Genomic DNA, 14,135 nt, shown 5'->3' with positions numbered 1-14,135 from the left:
TTTCCTGGCTTTGGTATCAAGGATATGTTTGCTTCATAGAATGAGTCTGGGAGTGTTCCATCTTGTTCTATTTTTTGAAATAGTTTATATAGAATTGGTGACAGTTCTCTGAATGTTTGATAAAATTCGCTTGTAAATCCATCTGGTCCAGGACTTTTTTTGGTTGGAAGCTGCTGTATTAACTTTTCAATTTCTTCTTTTGTAATGGGTCTGTTGAGATGTTCAATTTCGGTTTGTGTCAGTTTAGGTAGATTGTGTGTTTCTAAATATTTCTATGTTATCAAATCTAATCCTCACGGCAACACCATTAGATCAACACCACATTGTAACCATTTTATAAATAAGAAAATAGGGTTTTGAGAGGCTGAAACCTGGCCCACTGGAGGCCAAAAGACATGCTCTTAGTCACTGCAATGTTCTTATCCACCCATCTCCTTCACCACACAAGTAATTATTATTACTGTAAACAATAGTCAATCAGCATGCTGAATGTTCGTTCAATGCAGACAGCACCAACATGCCTCCTTTCTGAACAGATGGTTTATTTTAGTTTCATAAGCCCATGGCGATTAATCTAGTTGACACCATCTATAGTTCATACATAAAAAGAATTGGGTTTATGGTATATTGTCTTAATATTTTTCTTGTTTGTTTCTTTGTGTAAATACTCAAAGTGGATTGTAAACTGACTGGCAGAATTAACTTTGCCCAGTTCTGCTTTGTTTTCTCAAGCTTATTCATATTACTATGTGTATTTTGTAAATGTGTAGAATGGGTAACACACACTCACAGCTAGAATGTTTAGAAGCTGTAAGAGTATGGCTTCATTTAAGTAAAAAGACACAATGTTGTTTGAGACTTTTTTCTTCTTCCTTGTATGTGTATGTAATGTCAGGCTGATTCTCAGTCATTTTCTGTATTTTAGGAACTATGTAAAACTACACTCCAAAAAAAGCAAACCATTCCAGATGAACTATTCAGTTTCTGCTTTGCAATGTTTCCACATCAAATGAAAAGCATAAAAGGTGGAGGATACTAATTTCTATATTACTAGAAGTTGTTATGCTTTGAAAGGAGAACATTTAAGTAAATATGACAGTTTCTCTTCTTAGTAAGACTGAAAGAAATTTTCCTTTGCATTTCCTCTCAAAGATTCACAAGTCTCACTGCAGGCAAGATAAATGTTTATAGTTTCATAATTTGTTTTATTTTTCTTTACTTCTATTTATTTTAACTTCAAAGCCTTTTATATCCAAATGGATTAGAAATTGAAAAATTACTCTAGAACCCTAATAAGAAAACATCCTTTTTTGCTTGCAAGAATGGCCTTCCACAGTAAAATTAGTGAGTATAAGTGGCATGTGGTAGTCAGTGTGTTTTTGTTTATTTATGTCTAGTATGCTAATGTTCATGATAACTATAAACAAACATTTTCAGTTTGAATGTATGATACTTAAGTCTCGAATATAAAAATAGGTGTTTCCTTGAGTGAAGATGAAATTTTAAAAACACAAAAACTCAAGCTCACTGCAGTATTTAGCTAGTTCTGAAACAATTCTCCCTTGAGTTTCTGAAGCCATAAATCACAGTGGAAGATTTCCCACAGAGAACCACAGGAGGAAACCCCCATCTTCCCCTCATGGAGTTGCTGACAGAGTACCTAGTTGGTCACACAAGGCTGCCTACGTACTGGTCCTCTTTAACTCTTAGTTCCTTGTTGTTGTGTGTGCCCTTGAGCTAGAAACAACCTGTAGTTCACCCTCCAGTGAGTTTTCAGAGGCAGTAAAGAGCATGGGAGTTGAATGCCTATCTTTCTCCCGTGGATAAACTTGTGAATTTGAATCACGTACTTTTGCAATCAGAGCACAATTCATTACCACTAAGCCACCAGAGGTCCCTGGAAGGCGTTCTTACTGGACACCTCAAGGAGTTTTGGTGATCTAATGTGTAGGGAGGTTTGGTAGTCTAGTCTGTAGGAAGTTGTGCTGTTTACTTAAAGGTGGATGGTTTTAATCCAACAGCAACTCCTAATTTGATTTAGTCTCACAATTGATTTACTTACTGGAGAGGTAGTTATGAGTTGGCTCCCACTCAGTGAACAAAAGCTTGCTCCCATTAAATCTATTCCTCACTGTGCTTTCAACAAGACTCCATCTCACCAGAGCAAATCTTCTAGCATATCCCTTTAAGCATTTCCAATCAAATGCTGGCCAGTGGTGGAGTTAAGGCTTTCTTTAATCTACAACACCTAATATTTATTTCATTTAGACATTTTACACCACTACATGGATGTCAGAAGATACTCTGAAAATTGCACTGGAGCGCAGAGAAGCCAAAGCACAGGGAAGAATTCAAGATACTAAAGAGTTGCATAGAAGATTTCAAAAGGCAGCATGGGATGACAAAGCAAAATATTACAATGAAGTGTGCAAGGACTTGGAGTCAGAAAATGAAAAGGGCCGAACTCGCTCAGCATATCTTAAGCTCAAGGAACTGAAGAACAAATTCAAACTTCGAGTTGCTATAATCAAGGATGCTTTCGGCAGAATGTTAAATGATCCAGGAAGTAGTAAAAGAAGATGGAAGGAATACACTGAGTCACTGTATCGAAAGAAATTGGAAGACACAGACGAATTTCACGAAACAACATATGAGCAAGAGCCTATGGTGATGAAAGAAGAAGTTCAGGCTGCTTTGAAGGAAATGGCAAAAAATAAGGCTCCAGGAATAGATGGTATACCAATTGACATATTTCAGTTAACAGATGCTGCCATGGACGTGCTCACCAAGTTGTGCCAAGAAATCTGGAGAACAACCACTTGGCCAACTGACTGGAAGAGATAGATATTTGTTCCTATCCCAAAGAAAGGTGACCCAACAGAATGTGAAAACTACAGAACAATCTCACTGATTTCACATGCAAGCAAGATTTTACTGAAGATTTTCCAAAAATGACTGGAACAGCACATCAACAGAGAACTACCAGAAGTCCAGGCTCGGTTTAGAAGGGGTCGTGGTACTAGAGATATTGTAGCTGATGTTAGATGGATCTTGGCTGAAAGCAGGGAACACTAGAGGGATGTCTATCTGTGTTTCATTGACTATGCAAAGGCATTTGACTGTGTAGATCATAACAAACTATGGCTGACTCTGAGAAGAATGGGAATCCCAGAACACTTGTCCGTTCTAACGCGAAACTTATACTTGGACCAGGAGGCAGTCGTCAGAACAGAGCAAGGGAAAACTGCATGGTTCAAAATTGGGAAGGCCGCACGCCAGGGATGCATCTTATCTCCATACCTTTTCAACCTATATGCAGAACAGATTATCCGGGAGGCTGGGCTCTATGAGGAGAAATGTGGGGTCAAGATTGGTGGATGATTTATCAACGACCTGTGTTATGTGGATGACACAACCCTGCTTGCTGAAACTGAGGAGGACCTGAAGTGCTTGCTGCAGAGCGTCAAGGACTGCAGCCCACAATATGGATTGAGGCTCAATGTCAAGAAGACAAAGATTCTCACCACCGGACCAATTGGCAGCATCAAGATGGATGCTGAAGAGATTGAGATTGTACACAGCTTTAGTTTGCTTGGATCTGTAGTCAGCAGTCTTGGCACCAGCAGCCAGGAAATTAAAAGGTGCATTGCCATGGGAAAGTCTGCTGTTAGGGACCTCTCCAAAGTACTGAAGAGCAATGGTGTCTCTCTGGAGACTAAGGTGCGTCTGATACAGGCCATGGTCTTCGCAATCACCTGTTATGCATCAGAGAGTTGGACAATGACCAAGGAGGCTAGAAGGAGAATTGATGCCTTTGACCTGTGGTGCTTGAGAAGAGTATTGAGAATACTATGGACTGCTAGGAAAACAAACAGATTTGTCCTGGAAAGGGTTAAACCGGGTGGCTCCTTGGAGGCAAGGATTCTGAGGCTCTGTCTAACATACTTTGGACATGTTGTGAGGAGAGACCGGTCCTTAGAGAGGGACATCATGCTTGGGAGGGTGGAGGGACGGCGCAGGAGAGGAAGGCCCTCTATGAGGTGGATTGATTCAGTGACTGGGATAATTGGGATGGAAGTGTCAGAGACAGTGCGATTGGCACAGAACAGAGCGAAGTTTAGGGCTGTTGTACATAGGGTCGCTATGAGTCGCAAGCGACTCGATGGCACATAACAACAACAACAACAACAACGAGTATTCAATATCCAACAGGTACATTCAGGTAACTGTATAACCTTAACACATTTATCTTTCTAGAACATGCATGCAAATACATATACACACAACCTTTGTAAGCATCAAAAGTAATCCTAACTATGCTGAGATCCCTAAATGTTGCTTCTCCTGAGGATCTCTAGTTCTCTTTCACCAGTGCTGCTCCTGCTGCTGTTGGTGGAGGCCATGGTGATCTCTGTTCAGCTTGTGTTGAACTGGAATCTCAAGCCCAAATGGACATGCTACTTCTTTCCTGATGGCAGTGACATTTGCCTTTTCTGCTTCTGAACGTGATCAATTAAATCTGACGGCTGCCAAGACTGCCTACTCCCATCCTTGGTAATAAAAGAGAATCAGGTGTGCACGGCAGTTTTTCCATGCAGGTTTCGGGGAGACTAAACGTTACTCAGTATGACAATACAGCTCTGACCACAGGTGTTTCTGGTTCCACTAACCCAAACCTGTATCATCTCCCCCACCTACTTTCCACTTCCAGAAGATCTCAGAGCTTGGGTCACTGGCAAGCAGAGAACAGAGACCCCTGCTTACTGATGATAAAGAAATGGTGTCGTTAGGTGCTATCAAGTCAACTACAACTCAGAGTCCCTATAGGGTCTTCTTAGCTATAATCTTTACAGAAGTTGATTGCCAGGTCCATCTCCCAAAAAGTTCCTGGGTGGGTTTGTGTAATAAACCTCTTTGTTAGTAGTCAAGTTCTTAACAGTTGACATTGCCAAGGTTCCCTAGTGGAGAAATATGAAACCTGATGTCAGCAAGTGGATTTTAACTGGTGATGGTGGTGGTGGTGTTAGGCAAGGGAGTTGGTGGCGTAGCAATAAGAAACTACTGCAATCCCAAAGGCACGTGGTTCAAATCCAATTGCTTCACAATAGAAGGATGGACAATCTCCTCCTGTGCAATTTATTGTCTCTGAAAACTCCCCGGAATGTCAGGGTCAGCTGTGTGTCAGTTCCAACTCGATGGTACACAACAACAACAACAACATAGCAACCATACGAACACTACATCTGTGCCTTGTCCTATCCTTCACAATCCTCATAATTTCTGTCACACTTGAGTCCATTGACACAGACAGTGTTAATCCATATCATTGAAGGTCTTCCTCTCTTTCATTGACCCACCAACTTTCCAAACCTGATGTCCTTTTTCAAAGAATATTATTGGTTTTGCTGTATACTGTTATGGCAAAATCATTCACAGGGCGCACTGAGGGGGCAGAAAGAAATCTTCACAGGTGGAAAAGCGGGACAGCACAAAAAGCCTTGAAACTCTTCGCCTACCCCACAGGTAACTGTGAAGACACCAAGGCTGCAAGGAAATCGTTGGCAGGGCACATAGAGGGAGCAGAAAGAAATCTTCGCAGGCAGAATGTGGGGCAGCACACAGGGCTGGATAATATCCATACACATACAAGGAAGTTCAGTGAATACCACGATCATTCAGATATATGCACCAACAACCAGAGCCAAAGAAGAGGAAATAGAAGATTTTTACCAACTTTTACAATTGAAAATTGATCAAACATGCAATCAAGATCAAGATGCATTGAAAATAATGGGTGACTGGAATTAAAAAGTTGGGAACAGAGAAGAAGATTCAGTAGTTGGAAAACATGGGCTCACTGACAGAAATGGATCTGGAGAGAGAATGATTGAATTTTGCACAATCAATGACTTATTAATTGCAAATACTTTTTTAAGAGACATAAACACAGCTTATATACATGGATTTCCCCTGATGGTATGCTTAGGAATCAGATAGATTACATCTGTGGAAAGAACTGCTGGAGAAGATCAATATCAGATGTGAAAACTAGGCCGGGAGCTGATTGTAGAACAGACCACCAACTACTCATAAGCAAGTTCAAACTGAAGCTGAGGAAAATTAAACTGAATCCACGGAAATCAAAATATGACTTTGAGTTCATCCCACCTGAATTTTAGAACCATCTTAGGAACAGATTTGGGGCCTTGAACACTAATGAGAGAAGACTATATGAGTTGTGGGAGGATATCAAGGGTATCATCCATGAAGAGTGCAAATGGTCATTACAAAGACAGAGGAGAAAGAAGAGACAAAAATAGATGTCAGAAGAAACTCAGAACATTGCACTGGAGTGAAGAGAAGCCAAAGCAGAAGGAAGAATTCAAGATACTAAAGAGCTGAACAGAAGCTTTCAAAAGCAGCATGGGATGACAAAGTAAAATATTACAACAAAATGTGCAAGGAGCTGGAGTCAGAAAATCAAAAGGGCTGAACTTACTCAGCATTTCTTAAGCTCCAGGAACTGAAGAACAAATTTAAATCTCGAGTTTCTATAAACAAGGGTGCTTTAGGCAGACTATTAAATGATCCACGAAATATGAAAAGAAGATTGAAAAAATATACTGAGTCACCATATCGAAAGGAATTGGCAGACAGAAGAATTTAATGAAACAACATATGAGCAAGAGCCTATGGTGATGAAGGAAGATGTTCAGGCTGTTTTGAAGGAAATAGCAAAAAATAAGGCTCCAGGAATACATGGTATACCAATTGACATACTTCAGCTAACAGATGCTGCCCTGGATGTGCTCACCAAGTTGTGCCAAGAAATCTGGAGAACAACCACTTGGTCAACTGACTGGAGGAGATCTATATTTGTTCCCATTCCAAAGAAGGGTGACTCAACAGTGTGGAAACTATAGAACAATATCATTGATTTTACATGCAAGCAAGATTCTACTGAAGATCATCAAAAAGCGACTGAAACAGCACATCAGCAGAGAACTGCCAGAAGTCCACGCTGGATTTAGAAGGGGTCATGGTACTAGGGACATTGTAGCTGATGTTAGATGAATCTTGGCTGAAAGCAGGGAATATTAGAATAATGTCTGTGTTTCATTGACTATGCAAAGGCGTTTGACTGTGTGGATCATAACAAACTATGGCTGACTCTGAGAAGAATGGGAATCTCAGAACACTTGATCGTGCTAATGCGAAACCTATGCTCAGACAAAGAGGCAGTTGTTAGAACAGAGCAAGGAAATACTGCATGGTTCAAATTGGGAAGGGCGTACACCAGGGATGTGTCCTGTCTCCATACCTTTTCAACCTGTATGCAAAACAGATTATCCGGAGGCCGGGCTCTATGAGGAGAAATGTGGCATCAGGATTGGTGGAAGATCTATCAACAATCTGCTTTATGCAGATGACACAACCCTGCTTGCTGAAACTGAAGAGGACCTGAAGTGCTTGCGGCAGAGGGTCAAGGACAGCCTTCAATATGGATTGAGGTTCAATGTCAAGAAGACAAAGATTCTCACCACTGGACCAATTGGCAGCATCAGGATGGATGGTGAAGAGATTGAGATTGTTCACAGCTTTAGTTTGCTTGGCTCCACAGCCAACACTCTTGGAACCAGCAGCCAGGAAATTAGAAGACAAATTGCCATGGGAAAGTCTGCAGTATTTGTGTCTCTCTGGAGACTAAGGTGCGTCTGATACAGGCCATGGTCTTTGCAATCACTTGTTATGCATCAGAGAGCTGGACAATGACTAGGGAGGATAGAAGGAGAATTGATGCCTTTGAGCTGTGGTGCTGGAGAAGAGGACTGAGTGTACCATGGACTGCTAAGAAAACAGATTTAGCCTGGAGAGGGTTAAACCAGGCAGCTCATTGGAGGCAAGGATTCTGAAGCTTCATCTGATGTACTTTCGACATGTTGTAAGGCGGGACCGGTCCTTGGAGAAGGGACATCATGCTTGGGAGGGTGGAGGGACAGTGCTATGAGGTGGATTGATTCAGTGACTGGGGTGATGGGGATGAGTGTATCGGAGACAGTGCGATTGGCACAGGACAGAGCAGAGTTTAGGGCTGTTGTTTATAGGGTTGTTATGAGTCACAAGGACTCAGTGGCACATAACAACAACAACATACTGTTATGGGAGGTGTAGTGGCCTAACAGCAAGAAATTGCACTGTAACCCCGAAGGCACACAGTTCAAATCCACCAGGTGCTCCATGGGAGATAGATGGGCAATCTCATTCCATGCAATTAACTGACTCTGAAACCCTGCTGGAGGGTCAGTTGTGGGTCGGTTCTGACTGTATGGTACACAACAAAAACAGTGTACTGTTAAGTTGAAAGCTACTCTCAGCTGACCCTCTAGTAGGCTTTTAGAGGCAGTATATTACATGGAGGTGGGAAATTGGGACCGATTCGTAACTGACTCTTCAATGAGTTTTCAAAGATAATAGGTCACATGGGAGATTGTGCTTTTTTCTCCTGCGAAGTATCTAGTAGATTTGAACAGGGTACCATCACATTGGCAGGGCAATTACTTAACACTAAAACACCAGAAGTCACTTTTTCCAAGGAAGAACTTCTCCTAACAACATGCCCAAAGTATGTGAAATGAAGCTTTGTCATCTTTTCCTCCAAGAAGCATTCTGGCTGCACTTTCTTCCAGACACGGCTGTTCTTTTGGCAGTCCATGGGTTATTCAGTGCTCTTCTCCAAGATCACAGCTCAAAGGCAGCAATTCTCCTTCTGTCATGCTTATTCATTTTCCAGATTTCAGATGCATAACAAATGACTGAAAATATCCTGGCCTGAATAAGGCACCTTAATTTTCAAACTGATATCATTGCCCCTCAATAATTTGGAGAGGTCCCTGACTGCAGACTTCTCCAATGCAATATATCTCCTAATCTCCAAACTGCTGTTACCAAAGGATTGTGGATCCTAGTATGATAAAATTGTTGACAATTTTAATCTTTTCTTCAACCATCAACAATCATGGTGTTATCTATTAGTCCAGTGATGAGAACTTTTGTTTTCTTCATGTTGAAATGTTATCCATTTTTAAGACTGTTGTCTTTGAGCTTCTGCAACAAGTGCTTCAAGTCCTACTCATTTTGAGCAAAGTAAGATTGTGCTATCTGCATAACACAGGTTGTTATTGAGTCTTCCTCCAACACTGATCTCACATTCTTCTTCTTCTTAGAGTCTTCTGGCAGCCTAACGGGAGCTCTGGTGCCACAGTGGTGAAAATCTGTGCTGCAGTCCCAAAGACATGCAGTTCAAATCCACTTGTTGATCTGTGGGAGAAACATGAGCCATCTCATCCCATTCAATTAACTGCCTCTGAAAACTCACTATAGGGTCAGTTCTGTGTTGATTCTGACTCCATGGCATACAACAGAAACATTAGTAGAGAATTAATTTCATTTTAAAAAAATTAATTTTAATAAAAGTTTACAGAGACTTAGGGTTTCCAGTTATTCATGGTTGTACTTTTCTTCCTGCCGCCCCCCCCCCGCCTTCTTCTTCTTGGAAATTAAAAGAAAACCTCTTTCATTGTTATGCAGTCCCTCCCCCCACAAGTTCACTCCACTGTGCAGACTTCATTCTGGACTCCTGCCATGACAAGAATACCCAATCATATATCCTTTTTAAACAGTTCTCTCCCTCATCTGTTTCAATACAGTATAGATAATTCCTCCCTCCTTCTCTGTCTTCCTTCAACCCCGATGTCAGTCCCATTTTACAGCAATGGGCCTATGCAATATTTGTCCTTTTGTGACTGAGATATTTCACTCAGCATAATGACCTCCAGGGTAATCCATTTTGCATAATATTGCATGAGTTCCTTGTTTTTCAATGCTGTATAGTATTCCATTGTGTGAATATACCAGAGCTTCTTCATTCGCTTGTTGATGGACACTTGGGTTGTTTCCAGCTCTTTGTCATTGTGAACAAAGCCACAATAAACATGGGTGTGCATATATCTGCTTGGGTGGCAGCATATGGTTTCTTTAGGGTAAATTTCCAGTAGTGGAATTGCTGGGTCCAATGGTATTTCTATTTGCAACTTTTTGAGAAAACACCATACAGCCTTCCATAGTGGTTGCACCATTTTACACTTCCACCAACAGTGAATAAGGGTTCCAGTTTCTCCACAACCTCACCAGCATTTGATGTTTCCTGTTCTGTTAAATTTTGGAATTCTTTCATGGGTGAGATGATATCTCATAGTTGTTTTAATTTGCATCTCTCTTAGAGCTAGGGATTTTGAACATTTCTTCATGTGTTTGCTTGCCATCTGAATGTCTTCTTTGGTGAAGTGTCTGTTCATATCCTGTGCCCATTTTTCAAGTGGGTTATTTACATTTATCTTTTCGTGGTACTCGAGTATTTTACAAATTCTAGGTAGAAGTCACTACTTGTCAGACATGTCATTACCAAATATTTTTTCCCAATTTGTGGTTTCCCTTTTTAGCCTGTTAGAGAAGTTTTTGGATGTGTGTAGGGATTTAATTCTTAGAAGGTCCCATTCATCTATTTTATCCTTTCCTGGTTGTAGATTTTCCAGGCTGCTTGGAAGACTGTTTATGTTATGGATTAGGACTTCTATAATTCTTCCAAGCTTTTCTTTAATTACCTTTTTAGTCCTTGGGTTTAGTCCATAATCCACTTTGAATTGGGTTTTGTGTATGGGGTGAGGTGTGGATCTTGTTTGAGTCTGTTGCAGATAGTTTTACAATTTTGCCAGCACCATTTGTTAAAAAGATTGTTGTTTCCCTACTTTAACTGATTTCGTCTCCTTGTCAAAAATCAGTTGACCAAAGGTAGATGGGCTGATTTCTGGATTCTCAATTCTATTCCATTGATCTATGTGTCTGTAATTGTGTCAGTACTACTCTGTCTTGACTACCACAGCAGTGTGGTAGGATTTGAAATGAGGGAATGAGATGCCTTCTATCTTGTTTCTCTTTTTAAGGAGTGCTTGCTTATTCTTCGCTCATTAGTGTCCAAAGCCTCAAACCTGTCCCTGAGATGGTTCTGAAATTCAGGTGGGATGAACTCAAAGTCATATTTTGGTTCCCATGGATTCAGTTTAATTTTCCACAGCTTCAGCTTGAACTTTCATATGGGTAGTTGGTGGTCTGTTCCACAATCAGCTCCTTGCCTAGTTTTCATAGCTGATATTGAGCTTCTCCAGCGGTTCTTTCCACAGATGTAATCAGTCTGAATCCTATGCATACCATCCAGTGAAATCCATGTGCGTATGTTTCTTCTAAAACATATTTGCAATGAATAAGTCACTGGTAGTGCAAAATTCAATCATTTTATCCCCAGCTTCATTTGTCACTTGGTCCATTATTTCCAACTACTGATTCTTCCCAGCTTTTGCTTCCCAGTCACCCATTATTATCAATGCATCTTGATTGCATGTTCAATCGATCTCCAACTGTAAAAGTTGGTAGAAATCATCTATTTCTTATTTTTTGGCTCTGGTTGTTGGTGCGTATATCTGAATAATAGTGGTATTCACTGGACTTCCTTGTAAGTGTATGGATATTATCCTGTCACTCACAATGTTGTACTTCAAGACAGATCTAGAAATTACTTTTTTAACTATGAAAGCAACCCCATTTTTTCTTGTCTGTTCATCTCCAGAGTAATATATCATATGATCATCTGACTCAAAATGCCCCTGCTGGTCCATCTCATCTCACCAATGCCTAGTATGTCAATATTTATGAGTTCCATTTCTTTCTTAACAATATCTAATTTTCCTACATTCATGGTTCTCACATTCCATGTTCCAATCACTAGTGTCTGCTTACAACTGTTCCACTTTCTTTGTATTTCCATACTTGAAAGCTCTACCTCAGTTGCCCTCTCTGTTAGGGTATATGTATTCTGTTGTACATGGAGTTTTCAGAGGCCTGCTATTTCGGAAGTGAATGGGCAATCCTTGTTCCTAGTCTGTCTTAATCTGAATGTTCAGATTTAGAGGAGTATCTGACAGACAAGCAATTTATAGAAAAGTGAAAGATAAATACCTCATTGTGGAGTTAACCGTTAGTTACAGTGTTGTCCCTGCCCTTGGTATTTGTATTAGGATTGTTTTGAACGTGTATATTGCCTTTGACAGTATTGTCATTTTCACAATATTGAGTCTTCCTATTACTGAGCAAGGAGTTTAACATCTCAAATTTTCTCAGCATATAGATTTAGTAGGCATGGAAAAGTATACAACCCTAACATGTACCTTTCTTAGTTTTAAGCCCTGTAGTGTTCCCTCGTTTTGTTCAGACAAAAGCTTCCAAGGCTAGGCATAGGTTTCGTATGAGCATAATTAAGTGCTCTGGGATTTCCATTCTTATCACTGTTAGCCATAAGTTGTTATGAGTTATATACTCAAATGCCTTTCAGTAATCAATAGAAAGCAGATTGGCATTCTTCTCATATTAACTGCTTTCAGCCTTCAGTGAAGAGAGCATTTGGAGATGAGAGTAAAGCATGGAGTATTTGATTATTACCCTCTGTATCAAGTCCTTCACCCAGAAATAATTCTAGAAAATATATTGACTGATCAAAGAATCATATAAGTAAAAAAAAAAAAAGCAAGCAGAGAGGGGCAAAACAGAAATTGAGAATGAAAGGGGTCTACTACACATGAGAACAGCCTCAAAATCACACTGAATATATGTGGAGTCATGGATTAAAGCATAGTTTCCCAAAATGTGTGTTTACTTGGCTGAGCCATGATTCTGTGTTTAAGATTATTTTTGTTATGCACTGTTAAGCCAGAATCAACTCATAGTTGACTCCCTGGATTTTCAGGAAGTGTTCATCTCATGGGAAGAGACTGCCCATCTTTCTCCTGGGGAGCACCTGGTAATTTCAAACTGGGTGTTTTTGGATTGACAGCCCAACTCTTACCACTAAGATGCCAGAGTACCCTAGTGTTTAGGACATAATGGTATAGTGTAACACTTATGTAATGATGCCCCATAATTTGATAAACCAATCAGGAATAAAGATTAAAGATGGACTGTGTTGAGTACCATCAAGTCAGATCCAACTCATAACTGACCCTCTAGTGGGTTTTCAAAGGCTTGAGGAGATTGTCCATCCTTCTCCCATGGAGCAGTTGGTGGATTCGAACCACATGCGTTCAGGATTGCAGTACAGCTCCTTACCTCTAGGCCATGAAGGACTTTTAATATTCTCATAGCCCATGACCTAAGAGGAGTTTCCATACTACTTTTCAAGAGATAAAAGAGTGTTAATAGAGTAGAGGAAAAATGAAAATTAAAATTACCAAGAAAGGAGAGATGGAATTGGAACATGTCCTTTTGAATCAGGTCACTGTGCTGGGAACCTCCTCAACACAGGGCAAATAAATCCAAGACACATGGATATTTCCAAGGAATACAGATCCCACTTGTGCTGAATGGAGACAATGATCCTCCTCCAGAACCTACACAGATAGAATACCTTCCTCTAGAGCCGGCATCCTGAAGTTGTACTACTGCTTCCTAAACCATGAGAAAATAAGTTTCTGTTTGTTAAAGCCTTCCCTAGCCACATTATCTTCACATCTGCACAAGGTAACTAAGACTTATGACTATTATCTATAAGCAAGTCTCATTCTTTAAAAAAATTACTTTTTCTTTAAATTTAAATTTGATGTTTAATTTCACTAAAAATTTACAGAGGTTTTGGATTTCCATTCATTCACTGTTGCACATTTGTCCCCTCCCAAAGCTCCCCCTCCCCGGAACACTACCTTCTTGGAGAAGTAGAAGAAAAATTCTTTCATTGTTTTACAAACACTCCCCCAGGTCCACTCCACCATGTAGTCATCACTCCAGACTCCTATCATGACAGAAATACCTAATCACACATCTCTTTTAAACACTTTTCTCCCTCCACTGTTTCAGTGCAGTATACCAAGGTCAGTCCCGTTCTACAACAGTGGCATCATGCAATATTTGTCCTTTGGTGACTGGGATATTTCACTCAGCATAATGTTCTCCAGGGTCAACCATTTTGAATAATATTGCATGAGTTCCTTGTTTTTCAATGCAGCATAGTATTCAATTGTGCGAATATACCACAG

This window comes from Elephantulus edwardii, unplaced genomic scaffold (genome assembly GCF_000299155.1).
Source record: "Elephantulus edwardii isolate Elephantulus edwardi_28Jun2011 unplaced genomic scaffold, EleEdw1.0 scaffold00196, whole genome shotgun sequence".
Classification (NCBI taxonomy): Eukaryota; Metazoa; Chordata; class Mammalia; order Macroscelidea; family Macroscelididae; genus Elephantulus; species Elephantulus edwardii.
This window is presented reverse-complemented; position numbering follows the sequence as displayed.